The sequence below is a fragment of the Podarcis tiliguerta genome (assembly GCF_965153285.1).
Source record: "Podarcis tiliguerta genome assembly, chromosome: 11".
NCBI classification, from domain to species: Eukaryota; Metazoa; Chordata; class Lepidosauria; order Squamata; family Lacertidae; genus Podarcis; species Podarcis tiliguerta.
Genome location: NC_139544.1, coordinates 23,720,402 through 23,743,554, shown reverse-complemented (window position 1 = coordinate 23,743,554; position 23,153 = coordinate 23,720,402).

Below are 23,153 nucleotides of genomic sequence, written 5' to 3'. Positions count from 1 at the left end.
TATTCACGTTAACACCGACCTCCTCAAATTACAAAGATAAGTCATATTTCTTTTCTGTCTCCTGCCATTGTTGACGCCAAAGATTGTACATCTGAAGGAGGGGAAGTGGGGAGGGGGGCAGAAACACCCTCCACATGACACTTTATATGTGCAGCAGGGAAGATAGTCAGACCATGACTTCTAAACTGTTCTTCACATTAGGGAGCTGAAAGGACGGTTCTGTCTGTGCTCACCCGAGTCTGGGAGTTCATTTCTCCAGTAACAGTGACACAACGATGGCTCCAATTCCTAAAGATGACAATCCAAGGGCAAATGACAGGAGTGAACAATGGTGGACTTTTAACACACAACAAACCTGATGAGGTCTCAATAGCAGGGATTCCTCCCCCCTCCCTTTTGCTCAGCAGTACACCTTTGTTACAAAAGGAGAACAAGCTATATCTTGTCTCCCCGGCATCAGAACAATGTATTCAAAACAGAAGAAATCTCTAATTGGTTTTCTTTGCTCTAAGGGTCACTGTACTTATTAAAGAAAGAGTATATTGGGCCATTTCTGTAATGACATAGAGCATTAAACTAAACCAACCAAATAAAATAGCTAGTTAGAGCAATGAAAAGGTGTGTGGGAAATAAGAAACCACATCTACCTTTTCTCCAAGGGCTCCACCGGGGAACCTATTTACTGAGCTGCTGTCCTGATTTGTCTGCAAAACCCTAACGCAAAGGTTAGATTATGTCCAAATTTTACCAAGCAGCCATTTGGTATTTGCTTGTGTGGAGGTTATACAACAATGAGCATTCCTACTGCGTTTATCCTGATTTGCTTGCATGCAGTGGCATATGGTGAAATTTTTCGTGGGAGAATAGTTGGGACCAGAGGAGCCAGCTTGTAAGGGCAATGGGGGGGAGCATAGCGACATCCCACGTGTGAGCATTGCTCCTTCCTAAGCCAGGCAGAAGCTTCCCAGGCTTTGGTTAAGCAGGCGCCAGACTTTAATACTCTAATTTACCATGAACATTATATAATAATAATAATAATAATAATAATAATAATAATAATAATAATTTATTATTTATACCCCACTCATCTGGCTGGGCTTCCTCAGCCACTCTGGGCGGCTTCCAAAAAAATATTAAAATACTGTAATACATCAAACATTAAAAGCTTCCCTAAACAGGGCTGCCTTCAGATGTCTTCTAAAAGTCTGGTAGTTGTTGTTAAATTTGACATCTGGTGGGAGGGTGTTCCACAAGGCAGGTGCCACTACCGAGAAGGCCCTCTGCCTGGTTCCCTGTAACTTGGCTTCTCGCAGTGAGGGAACCGCCAGAAGGCCCTTGGTGCTGGACCTCAGTGTCCGGGTAGAACGATGGAGGTGGAGACGCTCCTTCAGATATACTGGACCGAGGCCGTTTAAGGAACATTTAAGGAACTAGTTTGGTCCCTGTAGTCCACTGACTACACACCACTGCTTGCATGGTAGATACGGCTATGAATGGCTACTAGTCGCAATGGCTATGGTCTGCCTCCACAGTCAGGCTCCTCCTTCTTATGGTGTTGATACACCATCCTGTTCATTATTCCTTCATTCAACCCTTTTCAATATATATTTTCCCTCACTTCCTAACACATTGTGGCTGGGCTTCAGAGTCTGTAGCATGGTTCCAAAGGACGCCATGCCACTCTAGTCACTGAACTCTGTGGCATGCCCTGCTGATGTCTGTCTTCTCCTTCTCATTGCGGCAGTGACTCATTTGCAGTGGGAAGGTACACAATGTCTTTCTGAAGGCCAGCAAGCATCATGCAGCACATCTAGGGAGGCTGGAGACTGTAGATGTGGTCCACAGACAACAGGCTGCCCACCTCTGATCTGGTCCTACTCAATGCAGGAAATCCAGAGCTAGTTTATCCCCAGTAAACCTCCATCTTCCCCCTCTGAAGATTTCCATCAACAGACAGTGCACCATCCCTCTACTTAAAATACTTTATAATTAAATCAGAACATCTAATGTCTAGATTTTTAGTAGACGCCTCTAAATTAGTAGCTTACATTTGACATCAGTGATGGAAATCATACTTTAATTTATCAGGGGCATTATCCAGAGGATTTGGGGAACAATTAAAGCCAACAAAAACTCAACTGTGCCTTTGCCAAGCAATAACACTAATATTGGCCACCAGGAAAGTTCATCACATGGGAATTTGAAGCATACAGGATGCTTTGATCACAGTTACAATCTATAGTCTATGGGGTTTTTTATGAATGACATCTTCACAGGAACACATCAACGAAAGTGTACTTTTTTGGCTTGCCAAAGTAAAAGAGTTCTGAAATGGTTTCTGTTTTAACTATTGCCTACAGACTGGAAAATGCCTCTCACAGAATTCCACCAGGGTGTATTTGCCTAACTGTGAATCTCTAATTCTAAAGCATTTGACAATCTCATTGGACCTCATGCTGAGGAGAGCCTTCCCTAAGTGCAGTATGTACCCTCTGCCAAGATATTCTGTGAAGCGCCCTGAGACCTTCGGGTATAGGGTGGTATATAAATTCTTCTTCCTCTTCTTCTTCTTCTTCTTCTTCTTATTTGTGGAGCCCTTAATATACCTTCACTTGGAACTTGGCATTTTCCACCTAGTGCAAAAGTTGAGTTTGGCCCTTTATTATGCTAGTTGAAGGGGAAAGCGACACATTTATGGACAGTGTTAAACATCTGTTGGTACGTTCTTGCCTTTGCGGTATTTTTTATCCCACTTCCATTACCAAAAGATCTTGCGCTAAGGAGGAAAGCACCACTTGGCTGCCAATTTTGTATGACTTTTGAAACCTCAACTCCTTTACTTTTGCCTGCAGCTAAGTGGTTGCAGTAAACACAGCCTCCTGGATGATAAACTCAGAGTTTTATTCATCCCCTGTGTTGTCCTACACACTGAATGAAACCCACAGCTGTAGCTCTGTTTTACCATATTATTTTGTGCTGGTTTCTTTTTTTAAAAAAGTAGATCAGAAGCCAACAGCTTAGCATCCTGGAAAACTTAGTTTCTCAGATTGTTATGGCTCTCCAGTTCTTAAACCATTAGATACTGAGTGTGTCATACAGATGGTGTATTCATTCCCTGTGGAGTGATGTTGCTGTCAGAAGCACTGTACCAGATGTACAACTAAGGAGCACAAGTGTTCGTGGCTGGAATAGAAATTCTAGGAAGAAGCAAGGAATGAGATAAGAAAATTAAATGACTCAGTTCTTAATGGTATCATGACTGGTTTTCCACTATTGCAATTAAACACTTAATTGATGCTAAATATTTTGATCACATATGCATTTGTTTGTGCAGGGTATTTTGCATATGAATACAAAGCAAGTAAATTAGCATAATATATGGAGCAACTCCTGTCGGTTTACGAGCGGGAAGGATTTTGAATAAAACAGGAGCCTGGGTTTGACTAGACGACCCTGGTCAACCCTTCCAGCTCTACAATTCTGTTCTTACAATTCTATTCTTACAATTCTTCTAAGCAGAAGGGAAAGGCAGCTAGACACAGGGATATAGATGTAAAGCTAAACTTCTGTCTTCTATCACTTCCCTCACTGTGAAAATTTAAGAAATGGGGAAACAGTCAGAAGGCCTTCTCAGTAGTGGCACCCACCTTGTGGAACACCCTCCCATCAGATGTCAAACAGATTAACAACTATATGACTTTTAGAAGACATCTGAAGGCACCTCTATATAGGGAAGTTTTTAATGTTTGATGTTTTATTATGTTGTTATATATGTTGGAAGCTGCCTAGAGTGGCTGGGGCAACCCAGCAAATGGGTGGGGTATTATTAGTAAAAGGTAAAGGGATTATTATTATTATTATTATTATTATCATCATCATTATCATTATTATCATTTAGTATTAATAAATTCTGTTAAATAAATATATAAATAAGATGTTGCATAAGTCTAGGAATACTCTAAAACTTCAGTTCTCATGGATGAAAATTACAGCAGAATTGAGGTGCAGAATATACAAGTTTATTGTGTCTATCTTCTCCCGCTACCTAAAAAACACAGTGGAAAAGCTAGATGATACCGATGTGGATCTCCCATGCCTAAAATGAAATTTACATAATTTATGAAAAATGAGAAATGAATGCCATGATGAGAATATAATTGTTTTACCACTCATGTAGTTTGAATCCCACTCTTTAAATTGACCCTTGCCACTCATTGCGGAAAGCAGTGGCAAACAGTAATTTTACTGACAATGAAACTGTCAGCCAGAAAGGAACATTTGTGAATGTGCTTGACATCTTAATCCAGCAGCTTATGGAGACACTTTAAAATAGTATTAATGAGTTCAGCTATAATTTCCAAAGAACATACAGGAAATTGTTCCCTGTTAGAAAAGAAAATATGAAGGCACATGTGTGAGGGTTTTACCAAACATGGCAGAAAATGAAGAACAGAAAAGTGTGGATTCAAACCCAGATACAGAGAGGCATTATTTTTCTCCATTAAACTGAATTCATTCTCCATTAAACTGGATCCATAAGTACATCCTTAGTTTTACAAAATTTAAATTCACTCTAGGTGCAATTCGGCCACATTGTTGGGAACCAGGACAGATGTGATTTCACTGATTCGATAGCAAAATCTGAAGACCTCAATAGAATACCAGTGAGATTTGCTGGTATGGGACCAGTCATCTGAGCTACTTTTTGACTTCAGAGCTCAGATATGTTTGATGGGTACAATGAGTTGTGATTTATTAGACCTTTATATAATGGAACAAATAACTATCTATTTTCATTTAATTAATATTTGTAGTTATGATTAATGTAAGTCTTGTCGAAAGCAGTTCCGTGGGGAAAATTTCTAGTCTATAATAAAATACATTTTATTTAGTTTCTTTTGAAAATGGGGAAAAACCTTTATTTATTTAGACTTATTATTTCCTCATAGAAAGGCTCTGACGTCAGACTGCTAACAGAAGTCCTCCCCGCTCCCCTCCAAAAAAATATGGCTTAGGATAGACATGAGTAAAACCATTTATTCAGGTGGCAGAGAAAATTTACCCCTTAAGCTGATGTGACTCTAATGACAGTCTATTAGAATTTTATTTGAGGTTCTGAGGTGCTCAAGAACCTAGCACAAAAGAGCTCTTGCTTCTTCCAGAGATTATGTGATCTCTGTGGGGAAGTTCCTAATATGTTTTCCCCACATTTCTCATATCCAGATTTTATTCTGCTGCCTTTGCTCCAGGACCGCCTATCCTAGCTGCTGCTGCTGCTGCTGCTGCTGCTGCTGCTGCTGCTGCTTCTTCTTCTTCTTCTTCTTCTTCTTCTTCTTCTTCTTCTTCTTCTTTCCTTTCATGGCCTCACCTACATATTAAGAAAGCCACTTCTTCTTCCTTCCCTGCATGTCACTACTATCAAGCTCTAAACTCATCGACAACCTTCTGAGGGCCACCAGTCATAGGCAAGGAATCAGGCAGAAAAGTGTGGGTTGCCAGAGACAGAAAAGGAGATGCTTCAAGTGAATCTCATTTGTGCCTTTCTACAGTAGGCTACATCCTAGCCACACAAAAATCAGAAGTTTGCGCACACATGCAGGAACACACACACACACACACACACACTCACACACACACACTGTGCTCTTCATCTTTCAACAAGGGAAGTAAGACCTATCACAGTTCAAGGGCACACTCCAGCCAGGCAAAAGCACTTGAGGAGGGTATGGCACAGGACCAGTGAGGAAAGGTGAAGCCCAGGGAGGAGTCATGGCTTGTGGAGCCTCCTAAGCGTTGGAAAGAGGACATCATTTGGCCTCCAGGACTGAGGTTCAATACCTCTGCTCTGGACTCTTAGAGTATAATGATCCCTGCATCAGGGATACTAGAATGATGTTCATTTGTGTTCTGTGTGAATGAACCATCCCTCAGGACAGGAATATTCCTTTTACAGCATCTTCCAGATATTATGGTAGCAATCTTTTTCTTCAGTAACACACTTTTATCCGAGCGCATTTGTCCACCCCTGATGTAGCACATGTCCATGTTTTATGTGAATACCCACAGCATGAACCAGGATCTGCTCTTCAGATTGATGGGAAATTCTTGCATGTGCTAATGTACTGTGCATTGCACACATAAATTAATCTTCGGTGCGTCTTGGAAACATAAACCCATGGGTTTTTTATTATAAAAAAGCACTTCGGTTTTCACACCTCATTTGTATACTCCCTGTGATGATGCTACGATCTTCAGGTTCCCTCCAGCAAAACTTAAATCCAAATACATTTCATGTGGCAGGCCACAGCAAGATGTGCGGCACCTGTTTTGAGGCATAGGGCACAAGAAAATAATGGAACGTTAAACATTTTCTATAAGTAGGCAAGCAGATAAAAGCATAAGTTTGTGTCTTAAAGCTTTCCTGAGATGCATATGGTATGTATTTTGGATACTGTTTTAATGTTGCACTAATGTGGCTTTGTACACATAATGGCATCAAGGAGCCATTGTACATAAAGAGAGGAAATACTCTCCATTAGTCTTTATTTCATAATGTTGCCATTGACTTTTACAGAAATGAATATGCTTCCGGAGAAAGGTCTCCATAAAATGAACACATGATAATGTGCAAGCCCAGAGATTATAGGTTAATCACAGGCTCCTAAATTTGCAGCTTCTGTTAGTTGGCCAATAAGCAAACAAAAAACAACAACACATCATTATTATTTTGCCATCTTTTCTGATTTTTAAATACACTTGTGCAGTGCTTTTTTCTGGGGGGACACAGGGGTACGCATACCCCTAAACATTTTGTGAACCTTTGTACTTTTGTCCATTTACTATATTTATTTTTTCCTGATTTGAACTATAAAATGGTGATTTTCTTGAGTCAAAATGAGAGTGCCCCTAAACATATATATATATATATATATATATATATATATATATATATATATAAAAGCACTGCACTTGTGTACATTGTTTTATGCTGCCATGAAATAGTATCCCCACAGTGGTAATCCAAAATGGAACTTCCAGTTTGTTCAACTCCTAAAATAATTTAGGAATTTCAGTACTATTAATCAGTAAATTGTGCATCTAGGAAACACCACCACAATACTCTTGTTATTTTGTCTATAGGACGCACGCTTACTGAACAAACAAAGGTGTTTTTACATGCAAACAGTTTGGAGCTGAACCTAGAAAAGTGGGTGAAAATGTTTTCATTAGGAAAATAAAGTTGAAAACAACTATGCTACCACACTTATTTCACTAAGTGTTCCCTTCATTGGATTTTTTATTTTTTATTTTTAGCAAATGTGACCTGAAACAAAATATAAAATAGCATTGCAAAACTCTGAACCGAAAATTGTGTTTTTCACAGGCATTTGAATCTCAGGACAAGCAAGCAAGGCTACTTAGATAAGCCTCACCTGAAAGAAGCAGGATCAGGAGAAAGGAATAACTGCTTTCCCTCTTATCTCCACATTTGTATGCACCGCAAGTCTCAGCCTAAAGCACGTTAAACTGATTAGCTATGTTTATTGACATAATAGTTTGTAGGCTAGGACACATGTTGAGAAATATTATCTAACTTATTAATAGGACTTATGACTTGTGAGCTGTCATAAATGCTTACAAAGGAAAAGCACCACAATTTGCTTTTCTATTACTTTAGCAGTATGCCAAATCTTACATTTATAAAATGATATCTATTTACACAGAAGCTGTTAGAAGATTTTAACTGTGTTATTAACAGCTGCTTCTTTTCTTATTGGTAAATTGAAGAGCAAAGTAGAAATAGAGCAATATTAAGGCAGCCACATACTATTCTGAATTAAATCCTAGATTTAGCTCTAAAACGGCAGGTGTAATAATAATAATAATAATAATAATAATAATAATAATAATAATGCAACTTATATATAATTTAAGAGGCTCTTTATGTGGTCAAGCAAGTCTCTTTGGTAAGTTACGGTTCTAGCCAAGTCTGTTAAGTAGCTCTTTTCATGACTAAAAACTACAGAAACCACTAACTTGAGATGATTCAAGGCAGTTTTCCATAACAACAACAACAACAACAACAACAATAATAATATCCCATCCATCTTATTGGGTTGCCCCAGCCACTCTAGGTGGCTTCCAACATATATAAAAATATATCAAACATAACAAACTTCCCAATACACTGCTGCCTTTAGATGTCTTCTAAAGGTTGTATAGTCATCTCTTTGACATCTGATGGGAGGTTGGTCCACAGGGTGGGTGCCACTACAGAGAAGGCCCTCTAGTTCCCTGTAACTTCACTTCTGGCAGTGAGGGAACCTCCAGAAGGCCCTCGGTGCTGGATCGCAGTGTATGGGCTGAAACCTATAGTCATTGTAGCTTTACGGTCTCTCATTGGTGATTACAGACTCCTGTTTTCCCCAAAACAATACCATTTTCCAAGTGTACTTCTTGATGAACTACCACCCCTCATCCTTTCCAGTTGTCAATCATGACCCTGTAAAACCCGCCTTCCACTCCTTTTGAGAAGTTTCTTCAACAGCAGGAACATAACTCAGTTGGTAGATCATGAGACTCTTAATCTCAGAGTCATGGTTTGAGCCCCACATTGGGCAAAAGGTTCTTGCATTGCAGGGAATTGTACTAGATAACAATCATGGTCTCTTCCAACTCTGCAATTCTATGATCCTTCTGCATTAAGAAAATGATCATCTTTCTGCCCTTCTGGTTACGCAATTATCACCTATCAACTCACATTCAGAAGCAATGTTGCTGGGTATTCAACATCTGAATGTTCCTTAAATTATTGCTACCCAAATTCATACTTGTCAACTTTTCCCTTTTCTTGCGAGGAATCCTATTTGGAATAAGGGAATTTCCCTTTTAAAAAGGGAAACATTGACAGTTATGCCCAAACTGCATTTCCCACTTTGACTTGTTTCATATGGATTCTAGTGGCTGAGCTCTGGATATTGATCATACTGTGTTTTTTATTAAAATGTGAAACTTTTTTTCCCTTTTCTAAATTACTTTGTCATGGTTCTGCTTTCTCTCTGAAATCTTTATTCTATTTAAGCCTTTCTTCCTTTAAAATGTAACTTCCTTTTGATCTTGCATACATAGGATACTAACGGATATCTCAGAGGATTAATTTTTCTCTCTCTTTCTTGTGTAAAGCTTTGACTGTTTATCATTTTCAATTATTACCATAAATGAGATATGAAAGAGGGGAACAAAATAAATCTAAAGGAAAGAATGTTGACCAAGAATATTTACCACAACATGCCGTGTCTCTTCAAAGTGTTTTATGATTGACATATGAAAGCTCTTGGAGAAAGTTGCACTTCTGATTTATTATAGATACTCTGCACGTGGTAAAATAAAAAGTGGCACCATTTCAGAAATAGTCTAAAAATTCATGATAACCTGCAAACCAAATTTACATTACTGCTTCCCAGAAGGGGCAGCTATTGTTTGACAAATTATATCCAGTTTAGCAATATAAGCCCCATTCCGTGCCGAATAAGCATGGGACGCCTTTGCCCGGCGGTACTATGGCCCATAGATTGCAGAAAAATACTGGGCAAGGTTTTGCCCAGTATCTTCTATGACTGTCCCATGAGCCCTTGCTGAAGAAAGGAGGGGAAAGCCTATATAAGGCTGCTTCCCCTGGAGCTCACAGCCATTTTTCTTTGAGGGCTTCCCACCCATCAATCCTCAGGTTAGAGCCTTCACTGAGCAATTTTGGGTCACTGGTTGACAGGGCCAGAAATGACTTTTTTTCTCTCAACTTGATTGGCACTAGGTTGTTTTTTTTGTGTGTTTTTTTGTCCCCCCCCCCTTTCCCTCAGTGAAATTATGGCTTTCCTTTGTTAAGTGGAAGAACATTGTTTATATGAGGGTGGAAATGGCATTGGTCAGGATCAACATAGTATAGGGGATCCCCCCATAAGAGGGCTGAGGAGAGGATTGACCACAGCAAACCCAAGTGTGGGTTCGGTATCTGCCTAGTTGGAATTTGCACCCTGGTGCCCCAGTGAGACCTTGCTTGCACCACAGCAAGGTTCAACACTGGTCAACTCCCGGCGTACAGGTTTGGAGTGATCCAAGCCCAGTGGATCCATTCCATCAACATGGGGCTTGTGGAATGATGAACTGGTCCTGGGACCCAATGCCATGCCAACCCTTGCCCTGCCTGCTGCTGTCGATAAAGATTTGGCCTGATTTTATCCCATCACCGGTGAACAGTCTGGTTATTTTGCTGCTCTCATGGGTCACGTAATGGGCAATAGAAATATCTGAGATCTCCCCTCTGCCCGCAAAAAAAGAGAAAAAATATCACAGACTGCACATACCTATAGTAGAAATCACATTTAAATTCCATGACCAAAAGAATATGTCTGGATAACATCTAATTGCTAACATTACACTGAAAACAGTAACCAGTGTGCTTAATTGCAATAAACTCATCATAGAGCAGATATTACTTCCTGATATTACTTGAATATAGCTCAAGGCTAGTTTTGACATTATGGTTTCTGTGCTTTCATTTTAAGATGCCAATCTAGAATTGGTTGAAGACTGGATATACCAGCTTTCATTGTGCTGGGGTCTGAGGTGGGTTGAAACCTACGTGACACTGACCTCCTCAAACAGCTCCATCAAGTGACTATGTTCAGGCACACCCATTTTTCTAACATAAGGAAGACTTTGGTCTTTTCATGCTCACAGGAATGTCTTCCGCTATTTTCACTGTATAAAGCACCGTGTTGTCGTATGTCACTATTTAATAAATATGTAGGCACCCCCACACTTACGCACATTCAACTTGTGCACATTCAGCTTTAAGCGCTTGATAAATAAATAAATAAATAAATAAATAGGGGTGGAATGCAGTTGGGCATCAAGGATTTATTTTTTTCAATCCCACCCACCATTGAACCCAGTGGTGCTTTGACTATACACGATTTCACGTATACGCATGGTACCCAGGAATATAACCCGGCAGATACCTGTAAAAATAATTTTAAGCTAGAGTTTTCCCTCTTCTTTCACACAGTTATTCCTCTTGAATTTGTTTCAGTTTACAGTTACAATACATGTATGCAGGAACTGTTAGAATTCCTGCTTCATGATTGCAGTCATGGGATTGTTGTCTTTCACATGACGCTATATGTTTTGACTCCACAGAGTGGGAAGTGATGGAGACAGGATGTTTGTGTTACTGTGTTCCGTGAAGCGGGACTATTGTCCTTTGCTTTTTCTCTCTGCTGTCTGATGCTAGAGAGAGAGGGAGCCATGTTGCAGTGCTCCATGTGTGTGATTGAAAATGCATTTGAATACACATAGATTCGTGCAAACAGTTACACTCCAGCTCCCATATGTTTGTTTGGAGTGTAAGTCTTATATTCATAGAAACCTCCAGTCCCAGAATACAGAAACGCCACCTGTAAATGAGAGTCACGATTGGCAGGCAGGCAGGCCTTTGCTGAAGATTTTGGGTGAGAGTCAACATAGTGAGAGCAGGTATCTGCTCATTCAGTAGGGTTTCTATTTTCTCCCCTCCCCTCCCCACCTCATTCTCTGTGTACCCCCAAAATCTGCTCTGGGGGATCCTCTGGGACAGATTTAGAAGGCATGCAAAGGGATAGAGAAAGGGAAATGGGAAGTGCTGTTTCATAAGTGAATTTCCATTACGCAAATAGGTGGACATCACTGTTTTTCTTCCCAATGGGATTAATCAGGCCACCTTCTGAATGGCGCCCAACTTATGATCCCAAGTTCAATATGCATAATGGTAAAAAGGAAGGTGTGAAATAGCCAGGCAGCATGAATTTTAAAATATTACATATTCCATCAGAGGGGGAAAATAGAACATCAATTTATCCTGAGTAAGTCTAGCACATCCATCACAACTGCCCTTGGAAGCTGTGATATCATTTGTACTGGGAAATAAAGTGGGAGCCTCACACATTTTTCTCACACCCATACTCTAAAAATCAGGAGAGTAAATTAAAATATGTCAACAAAATCAGTAAAATGTTTGACAGGAACAAGGGCAGATTTTGCACAATGAAGATGGGGTTTTTTTTGGGGGGGGGGAGAATACAGCAGTTTTCACAATCTGGAAATGCAGACAGGTGACCAGGAGCCATTTGGCAGCCACTTTAACATTTTTACGGGTGTTCATTGTAACTACAAAGAATGTGGTTGTCTTACAACTCTCTGAGGTGACTCAGAAACCTGTGGAAGTGGGAGACTCACCCATAGGCCAGAGAAATCCAATGCTCTGCATGGTCAGCCACTCACCTTTTCATGTTACATCTGCAGCACAGAAGCCACTGCAGATCACCTGTTACCTATCCTGCTCAAGCATTTTGATAAATCTTGGGCCATCCTGGAAAAGCCTTACCCCACCCAATACTGGCATTGCCCTAGTTTCTACAGAAGTGGCACTGGCATGGGAAAAGCCACAGAATGGGCTCTTCCCACATGACCAGGGCCTTCCAGAATCGATCAATGAGTGTGGGAGGGAGAAGTCATGCAGCAGCAGCAGCATGGCTTAAGAAGAAGAAGCCTCAATTCTTAGTGGCTACTACATGGTTTGTGGTCACCTGTTTGTATTCACAGTCTAATAAAAGAAAACGGAGGGGAGCAAAAATAAATAAAATTAAACCTTGACTTCAGAAAATGCTGTCTTAGAGCATGGGTGGGGAAACTCAGACCCAGGGACCAAATGACCCAGAAGTATACCCCTTTCAGCCCCCAGGACTCTCTCAATGCTACAATAGATCTTATCTACCTAAATTGCCTATGCCAACATAAGAAGGATTCCTTCCTTTCCACTACCTAGCCTGCCAATAATATACATGGATTCTTAAATTTTGGCAGACTTCCACTTCTCTTGTGTATCTAATATCTTCACTGGGTGAACACAAATGCACATGACTATTAACAGACAGACAGACAGACAGACAGACACACACACACACACACACAAGTCATACCCTATAGATAATATATATTGAATCAAATGAACTTTCCCTCAGTTTCTTCTAACTCAAGATGGCAGGAAATAGCTAGTTACAGGTAGGTATCCATGTTGGTCTGCCATAGTCAAAACAAAATTAAAAAATTAAAAAAAAATCCTTCCAGTAGCACCTTAGAGACCAACTAAATTTGTTATTGGTATGAGCTTTTGTGTGCATGCACACTTCTTCAGATAAGAAGGAAATAGCTAGTTTTCTTGAGCAATTTTACCTGTCAGCACTTATAACTCAGAAAGACCAGTAAGTGCCACATGCTACCAAATGCAATTTCAGTGTATGGACTGTGTGACTTCTTGTCAGTTCTATTTCTTTGAGTCTATTTTAAACTTTGATGGGGGGGGGGTTGTTTTGTTATGTTTCTAAAAGTTCCTCAGCTGAAGAATCCGAGATCTAAGCTCATCTCCAGGACACATTTGCAAATAACTGAGTTGGCTGATTGGGATGCATCTGTGTCACTGCTACCTGCCAGGAACACTGCAGCCTTAGAAACAATGTTTAGCTGATGCCGTGGGGTCATTTCCAGATGTACATCTAAATGACAGCTTACCTTGCCAAACAGCTTTGGCATTCCCAGGGGGTATGTAGATTTCACTGCAGGTAGTGGGTACTTTGTTTTCAGTATATCCCTCGGTGCCAAGTCGTATTCCCATTATTCTTCTTGAAATATTTCCAGTGGTGCTTCTTGTCCATCACAAGTGATCCTTAAATAAAAATGCCATTGTTCTTTCAGAACTCTTTAGTGCCTCAGACGGAAAGAAAAAGATCCAGCCTAGATATTAGTGATAATGACTGTTATATATTTTGGACGTTCAAGACATGAAAGGGAAAACATTAGGATAAATTACATATTAAGAGTCATTTTACTCCTCTCTTATGGATGAAATATCTCTTCATAGCTATTCAGTTCCTGCTACCTCTGCACAGAGCTGACTTTATTAAACAGTAGGGGTTTCTCAATACGGAGGGGAAAACGATGCTGCTAAGCAGATTGAGAATGACTGAAGAAATGGAATTTATATAGGCTGAATTTATCCTCAAAGTAGGTATGCCCAAACCTTTCAAGGACTGCAAATTATCTGCTTTCATCGCAGACGCTGCTTTTTCAACACCTATAGTTCTCTGATATGAGACATCCAGGATAACATTATATCGAAAATAAATCCAGTCAGTAAATGTCTGTCACCCTGATCTACCTAAGGAAATTTATATGCATCAATAGGCTTATGCTTGCTGGACTGAGAACCACAGGTCACAGTTAAGTCAAAGAAGCCTTCAGGTGAACATGCAGGTGCACACCTGAGGAAACATGCATTCCAGCCCATCCAGAATTGCCAATGGACAGGAATGATGGGAGTTGTGGTCCAAATCCGCTTCAGGTTACCATGATGGGGAAGGCTGATACAGTGGTACCTCGGGTTACAGATGCTTCAGGTTACAGACTCCGCTAACCCAGAAATAGTACCTTGGGTTAAGAACTTTGCTTCAGGATGAGAACAGAAATCGCGCGGCAGTGGTGCGGCGGCAGTGGGAGGCCCCATTAGCTAAAGTGGCGCCTCAGGTTAAGAACAGTTTCAGGTTAAGAACGGACCTCAAGAACAAATTAAGTTCTTAACCCGAGGTGCCACTGTATAGGCTATCTACACATCATTGCTTCAAATGCATCCTGATGTTCACTCCAACGAGCATCCCCATCTCTGCCACGTTAACTACTTAGTCCTTAGTCAGTCATTAGAGCTGGATTTCTTAAAATGAAATGTGCCCAACAGAATTTGCTCTATGGGGAGTTTTATTTTATCATCTTATTCTGTTACAGTTGGTGCATTCTTATTTTAATATGTAAGCCACCTTGGAGAAAAATTTATCTGGAAAGGCAGGGTTATAAACCTTTTTTTAAAAAATAAAACCAAATCCACACCAACATTATCTACACCAGTATTTCAGTAACAACAAAACTCAGTCAGGTGTCACTAGGTTTCTTCAGTCTCTTTGTTCAAATATTCTTAAGGTGGGTACAATCAGTTTGCAGAGAAGGGATGAGAGTGTGGTGGAAGGTACAACTGTAGCTTCCATGCACTGATCATTTTTCGTGCACAGAACCAGATTACATGCCTGCAGTTGTGTGCAGGAAGGAAAGACTGGCATGTGGAGTTGCGGACAGCTCTCTTCTTCTATATACTGTTCTACTCATGTATTTCCAGGCCTTCCTCATTCTGCTGCATAATGAAATGTCCACTCTATAGCCCTTAACTTTCCAAACTTCGTCTCAGCCCCAGAAATGCTCAGTAGAAACAACAGGACTGTAGGCCAGTGCTGGCAAAGTAATTTGCACTGGCTGCTGAACATAACAGGTGTTAATAAATTACATTTACACAGAAAAGGATGGCGAGGTAATACTTCATTCTGCATCATTCACAAATCACTTTCTCAGACTCAGGCACCCTGCAGTGCAGCAGAATTTGTGTGAGAGGAGGCAAGCATGCACAGAAACACATTTGAATGACTATAGAGAAGAAGCAAAAAAATAAATGTGATAACAAGGGGGGGGGTGGGCAGAGATGAAATGGCTCCTATGCCACTGAAAAGTTTGCGTTTTTATAGGCAAACAGATTTTTATGTTTTCCAATAGTCATTAAAATACCACAGCGAAAATAAAACTTCAGGATCGTAGAAACTGTCATATATTGAATCAGACTACTGCTCCGTCTTAATTCAGTATTGTCTACTCAGACTGGCAGACTCCAGGGTTTCAGAAAGAAGTAATGCTGTGGATTGTACCTGAGACCTTTTTCATGGAAAGAATGTGCTCCGAATGATTGCATCAGCGCAGTAGGTCATAGGAGCCATTAGTAGAATTTCCACATGGGTGAGAGTGTTCCTAAATAAGGTAAAAAGGTAAAGGAACCCTGGGCGGTTAAGTCCAGTCAAAGGCGACTATGGGGTTGCAGCACTCATCTCGTTTGCAGGCTGAGGGAGCCAGCATTTTTCCACAGGCAGCTTTCCAGGTCATGTGGCCAGCATGACTCAACTGCTTCTGGCACAACCGATCACTGTGACGGAAACCAGAGCACACAGAAATGCTGTTTACGGTACCTATTTATCTACTTGCACTGGTGTGCTTTTGAACTGCTGGGCTGGCAGGAGCTGGGACAGAGTAACAGGAGTTAACCCCATCACAGGGATTCGAACCACCAACCTTCTGATCGGCAAGCCCAAGAGCCTCAGTGGATTAGACCACAGCGCCACCCACATCCCTAAGTAGTCCTCCTGAATTGGGGCCAGGACCCATCTCCAGCCTCACCAGCAATGAAAGACAATAATGGGCCGTACTCCACAAAAGCTGTTCTGTGTCCTGGCTACAATATGGCTGCACCAAGAATGGTCATTGAGCCAAAGTGGTAGTGCCTGCCAGAATGGTGATGGGAAGTGGGGTTCCAAATGGCATGCATAGCTTTATGTTTAATGTTAGCCTTCTTCCATATTGCAATATAAAGTTCACTCATTGCTAAAGCCCACTATTTGATAGGAAGTTATGATTCACAAATTGAAAGATTTGGACCTGGGGTAACTGTGTCTGCATATACTTTAGTAAAGTTACCTCAGTGACTTATGGATCATACATTTTATGACCTATGAAGCAAACCATTGTGAAACCTGAAGAACTGTGTAGTTTTCTGATACCGCGGGACATAATTTGTACTTTGCAAATGAAATGCTCTGGATAAAGGTAGCCAAGCTTCATTTGTAATATCTAACATCCATGACTTGATCTAAAGAACCACAGATGGAAGGCAGGAAAAATTGACTTTTTCCATTCACTACTTCTTACAGCTTCCTGTACACCTTCAAAGTTCTTCCAGGGTGTGAGAAGACCCTCCTAAACAGTGTGAGATAGGTCACAGTCAGGCACGCAGAAGGATTAGTCAAAATCAGATAGTGGCACCTTTCACCGTTACCTCCAGTGTGGTCCAGATATGTCTGAAGTGTTTTTTTAAAAAAATAAAAACTGAATGTTTTTACCTTACACAATAATCGGACTAGGGTTTCCTGTGTCATCTGCTTTTTAAACAGATGTTTTATTAGTGTAAGCCTCCTCATCTGTTGAGGAATTTATGAGGTTATTGTGCAGTGTTTTTTATTTTGTTACTTTTCAAAGAAGTAATGTAAGCAGGTCTGCAATTATTTTTAGTCACAAAGGGTAAGAAGTAAACAAACCAACTATGGTTTGGCACTGCAGTTGCATGGTACAGGTTTGGTTTGCAAGAAAATGATAGGCTTTGTTCCACTCTGTATGGAAGGGATTTGCACCAAACATCAATGAATAGCACTCTCCTTGTTCTAAATACTCAGCTGCAAGCTTATTCAGTTTGCTACCTATGTTGTGGATGTATAGATTTGGAAAACCAGCACCTATGTGATATGGGTTGAATCTACTGCTAAAATGGAGAACTAGGCTTGGCATGATTAGCTGTACAATTAGTTATCAACCCCTTTTCTTCTTGGAGTCTGAACAATCTATCCATCACGCATCTTACTTTTGTATTGTTTGTTGACCTTCTCTTGATCTCCAAATTAATTAGACGTTAGTTGCCATCTCCTGAAGGCTGGGCATCTATTCAGGTGTGTTGTCTTTTGAAATGTGATCAATGCTGACAGGATTTATCTCAAACAAAATGTAGGACAACAGATATGCCTGGTGTAATTCCCATGAAGTAAACCCTGTTACACCTTGGTGGGATTTGGTCCAATGTATGGATGCAATATATTGTGTAATAAATGAATGAATACAGCTTTATGAGATGCCATATTTTGCCATGATATAAAAATATCTTGTAATAGGGTGACAGACTTTATTACCTTCCATAAAGATTTAGGGCCTTCTCCAGTGAACATCCTGTTAGCTGTGTAAATTAATGTTGAGTCATCCTAGTGAGAAGACTCAATTACCTTCAATATTGAAATTTAGAATACCATTCAGGAGAGAAAAGGAAAGGGATGGACGTCAAGCCAGCAAGGGGACAATAAAGAGAAGGAGAGAGGTTTTATGATGCATATTGAGTCAATAATGTACTTAAAGTCCAGAAAACCCACAAAGCCATTCAAAATATGGGCCTAAGTTTCCAAAAGAACCAAGCACCCTCAAGGGGAAATGGGCATTAGTAATAGTTCAAGTCCTGTTTATTCAGCGATGTGGAGGAAAGAAGTGCTTAGCCAAAAAGAAATCCGTTTAGCACCTAAAAGGGAGTGGTTTGCAAATCTAGGAGGGATAGCAAGAAAGGGGAGGAAACCAACTGTGGATTTGGATGGATGAAAAGGATGATTCACTCACAATCATGGGTTAAGCATGTGCTCAGAAATGTTGCTGGCCTTTGGGAGGAAACAAAGAACTCAGTGGCCAGAGAAGGGCACACTGTGCATGTGCTGCAGTACAGTGGTGCCTCGCAAGATGAAAAGAATCCATTCCGTGAGTCTCTTCGTCTAGCGGTTTTTTCGTCTTGCGAAGCAAGCCCATTAGCGCCTTAGCGGATTAGCGCTATTAGCGGTTTAGCGGATATTAGCGGCTATTAAAGGCTTAAGGGATTAGCGGATTAGCTGCTAAAAGGCTATTAGCAGCTTAGTGCCTTAGAAAAAGGGGGTGAGGAGCGGGAAAAAACCCCCAGGAATCGCAAGACATTTTCGTCTTGCGAAGCAAGCCCATAGCAAATTCGTTTTGCGAAGCACCTCCAAAACGGAAAACCCTTTCGTCTAGCGGGTTTTCCGTCTTGCGAGGCATTCGTCTTGCGGGGCACCACTGTACTTTCATACCTGGAAACGGGGGGAGAGAGCTAGAGAGTCCATGCGGCTCATGGGGAGACCCTCCCTGGAGTCTAAAAAGAAAATGTCATTGAGGGTGAAGGAAGCCCCGAAGAGGCCGCAGACACAGTGGGGCTTTGTTTATGCTGCTCAGCCTCCCCGTCTAACAGCTCTTGTGTAGGGTAGCGCAGCAGCTGCTTTCCTGCGCATGCTCCAGCCTCCTGCCAGCACCAGAGCATCAACTCTACTTATGGATATTTTTGGATACAATATTTTCAGTTTGGATAGAAGAGAAAGTGGTAAAGAAGGCACTTAAAGGGTGGTTAGAGGGTGCACCCCACTTTACATGATTTCACTTATGCACATAGTATCCTGGAACATAACCCCAACATAAGTGGGGAGTTGCCTGTATGTTTAGGGTTGTTGGCCAAATACTGAATCCTCGCAAAAGAAGATGCACACCCAAAACAAAATGTGAATCCTTACGTTTTGTTTTATGTGCATGCATTACGATTTGCACTAGATTTTAAGAGATTTGAAGGTTTGTTTTACTGTTACTGCTATTTTGAAAGATAGCAGGTCCCCATCACCACCACTGGTGCTCCTCACTGCCACTAGAGGTTGGCAGAGGGGGAGACTGCATTCTACCCTAACCCCGCCATCAGTACCGGCTTTAAAGGTTGCCTAAAATATTTTAAGGGTTGTATTAAAAGCAGTGCTAAGTTCCACTTGCACAATTGGATTTCCCCTTCTCCTGCTGCAGTGCAGCCCCTAAATGTGTCCCATGGATTCTCCCAACCTCCCAGAGCAGATCTGGAGAGGTGCAAAATTATAGTTTGGGAAAGAAAGGGGGAAACCCCATAGCACATGCAGAAACTGTTGCGCTGATAGGATACATACATACAGCTCTAGATAAATACCATAAAATTGTGGGGGGCATGTTTGAGAATTAACAAGCACTTCATAATAATCAAATATCCCCCTCTGCTTGTTTCTCAGTTCTACAGAATATGCACAAATTACTATTTTTTTAAAAAAAGAGAAATGGGAAGAACACTGATTTGCTCAACATAACAACTCCCAGTAACAGCCACAAAATGCCTTTCATTCATAATTATTCCCGAAAACAATCTGGTTTGGAGAAAGAAAATGATATGGCACTCTTTGTCCAGATGAGCAAAGAGGGAATTGCACTAAATGGCAGCTAGACAGTTGCTCTATATGGAGATTCTCTTAGGGGAGTCGAAGATGATTTCAGCTTATTAAAGAAAGCTAAATTACATCTTGTGTACTGACCATATGGACGGCGAAACACAAGCCCTGATTGACCAGTGAAAATCCTGTCACTTGGCTATGCTAAAAGGGATGTCATTCAGCAATATACTGGAAGCATTCATTATGCTAATTTGGATAAATAGATGGAGGGAAACATCCCTGACGCATTTCTCTTTGCAGACAGGTGTGACAATGGGAAACCTTATCAGGCGAGCGGTACAGCTTTTAGAGGATGCTTTCTAGAAGAGAGAGGAAGGCATTAAGGGCAGCAGAATGGTAATTTGAGAGGTAATTTGATTTTGTGAACTCCATGTGACTTTTGAAACTCCGCATGAAATTTTGATGAGTGTCCACAGCTAATCTGGGAGGTCAGGCAGGCATGCTACCTGCTGAATGTCCTTTCTTTCCTACAGGCTCAAGATACATTCAATCAAGGTGTGTGTTTCTCGTTGAATTGCAACCTAATACCTAAAATAATGTTCGAGGCGGTGTGCATTAACATTTGTCAACTTTAATTTGTCACCGCTTTATGCACAAGCAGTCTGAAGAAGTGATTTGGTTACAATCTCTATCCTTGATTCTTTCAGGAGGGGGGCGAAATAAAACAGAGAGGTTTCGGGAAAGATAAAGGGGGTGGAAAGGAGGCATTGGGGGAAGTAATAAAAGAGTTGCAAGCTAAATGACTAAAGGATTTGAGGGAGAGAGAAGTATGGCTGCAAAAGTTAATGCAAAAAAAATAAATGAAAGAGATCTGATGACTAAGCACTGCATGAGTTTGTTCAAAGAATGCTGTAGGATTTAGAAAGAGAGGTGAATTCAATCAGCAAAGGAGAATCTTTTCGCAGTAAGAGTTCCAGAGAGTCTTCCTCAGCAGAGGTATGTTTTGATAATTGCTTAAGACTTTTTCTAAGCAGTAGCAGGAGCTTTTTTTAAAAGAGAGAGAGAGAGAAAGGAATTGCATTATAAAGTTAAACACATTATTCTTCAGCATGCTATTACAGTTTATGCAAGAACCACTTTAATCTGTTCTGTGCTCTTGCTTGCACCATTTTGGAAAAAGGAAATCAAACGAAGGACCCTTTACTTTCATCCCTCCATTCATTCCATTGTCTGTTTTTGTCTGTACTTTCCACTAAGAAGAAATGTTTGTTCTTTTCTTTTCTTTCCCTTTTTTTGGTAAATAAAATATCATTGTTACTAGGATTAGATAAAAATAGTCATTTTTTATTTACTCCTGTTCGCAACAAAATTTGCAGAAATGTACCGATATGCTACATCACCAGTACAATTAACTATGCCTTCCTTTCAGTGTGCTGTGATACAGCCTTGACACACACATCAGTCAACAACCTGAGTTTTACTCCATAAAGAATCCATATATTTGTCTTACAATAGATGGCATTTTCAGTCCTTCTTTATATACGCAGAATATGCTGCTCATTGAAAAGATCTCAACAAATAGTCCATAATAATGTTAAATTATGAAATGGCCTTACTCCCTCTTTCCCAACTATTTTATTTGGATATATCATTCCAGGTTTTCACAGTTAAATATATCCATATAGAGTTTTTAGAACATAAATTTGTTGTAACCTACCAGAGAACTTGGATGTGGGTGGAGCCTAGGACTTGCCAATCAGAAGGTCGGCGGTTCGAATCCCCGTGATGGGGGTAGCTCCCATTGCTCGGTCCCAGCTCCTGCCAACCTAGCAGTTTGAAAGCACATCAAAGTGCAAGTAGATAAATAGGTACCGCTCCAGTGGGAAGGTAAACGGCATTTCCGTGTGCTGCTCTGGTTCGCCAGAAGCGGCTTAGCTGTACGCCGGCTCCCTTGGCCAATAAAGCGAGATGAGTGCCGCAACCCCAGAGTCGGGCACGACTGGACCTAATGGTCAGGGGTCTCTTTACCTTACCAGAGAACTTTAGGTTACAGGGTGGTATATGAACATTGTTAATAAATCCTAAGCACACTTATTTGAAAGGAAGTTCAGCTTAACACAGTGGCACTTACTTCTGTGTAAAACCTCTGAGTAAATGCAGATTACTGGGTTGTAAGTTGTGATTTGGGATCAGTCCGGAGCCTCACATACACTGAGATTTCCTAGGTGCCCAGAAGTTGCCTTATCCCTAGCCAGACCATTGATTCGTCTAGCTCAGTCTAGACTGACTAGCAGCAGCTCTCAAGAGTTTTAGACCAGCATCTTTTTCAACCTTCTCTAGAGATGGCAAGTGTCAAACCTGGGAACGTCTGCATGCAAATCATCAGCTCTACCACTGAGCTATGGCCCTTCCTTTGAGGATAAGAAAAGTGAATGCATGCATCAAAATCGTTACAGCCCCAACAAATCACAGTGTTTGGAGAGATTGTTTCTGCAGCAAGAGAGAAACACTTCTACAGTTTCCCTGTTTCTTCCTTTGGGCCAAATATTGATTTTAAAAATCCAAGCGCAAGGGGGAAAAACAGGAAGAATCATTACCTTTGTCCGTGTCAGTGAATGAATGTGCATACCAGACAATAATATATATTATTTTCCGACCCCCACCCCTGAATCTGCGGTTAGAAAATAAGCATTTCATGAGTGTGTATTGCACTCTCTGATTCATTTTTTCTTAATTAAAACAAACGTACAAAGCAACACAAAAAAGCTTACTAAACAGTCCATATGTACAAGGGACAAAAAGCAACTCTTCTCTTTTGTTTTGGCAAGAAAATCATTAATACATGTGGCATAGTTTGGATAGCAAACACTGCATTTTCATTATAAATTCTTTAGGAGTTAAGCTACACAGTAACATACAGCTTGTTGCCTTTGATTTCTTCAGCAAGCCTCTGAATTGTTCCACCTTTGTTTCAAAAATAATTTGCAAGGCCTTTTTTCTTGGACATAATAGAAAAAGCTGGATTAATATTTCACTAATTATAAGCACTGAACTGAAGAAAAAATAGGCATGCAAAGCTAGCATTTAACAAATTCTAACATCATTACGTTGAACTGAAGGCATTATACAACTGTGACTTGTGTATAATTAAAA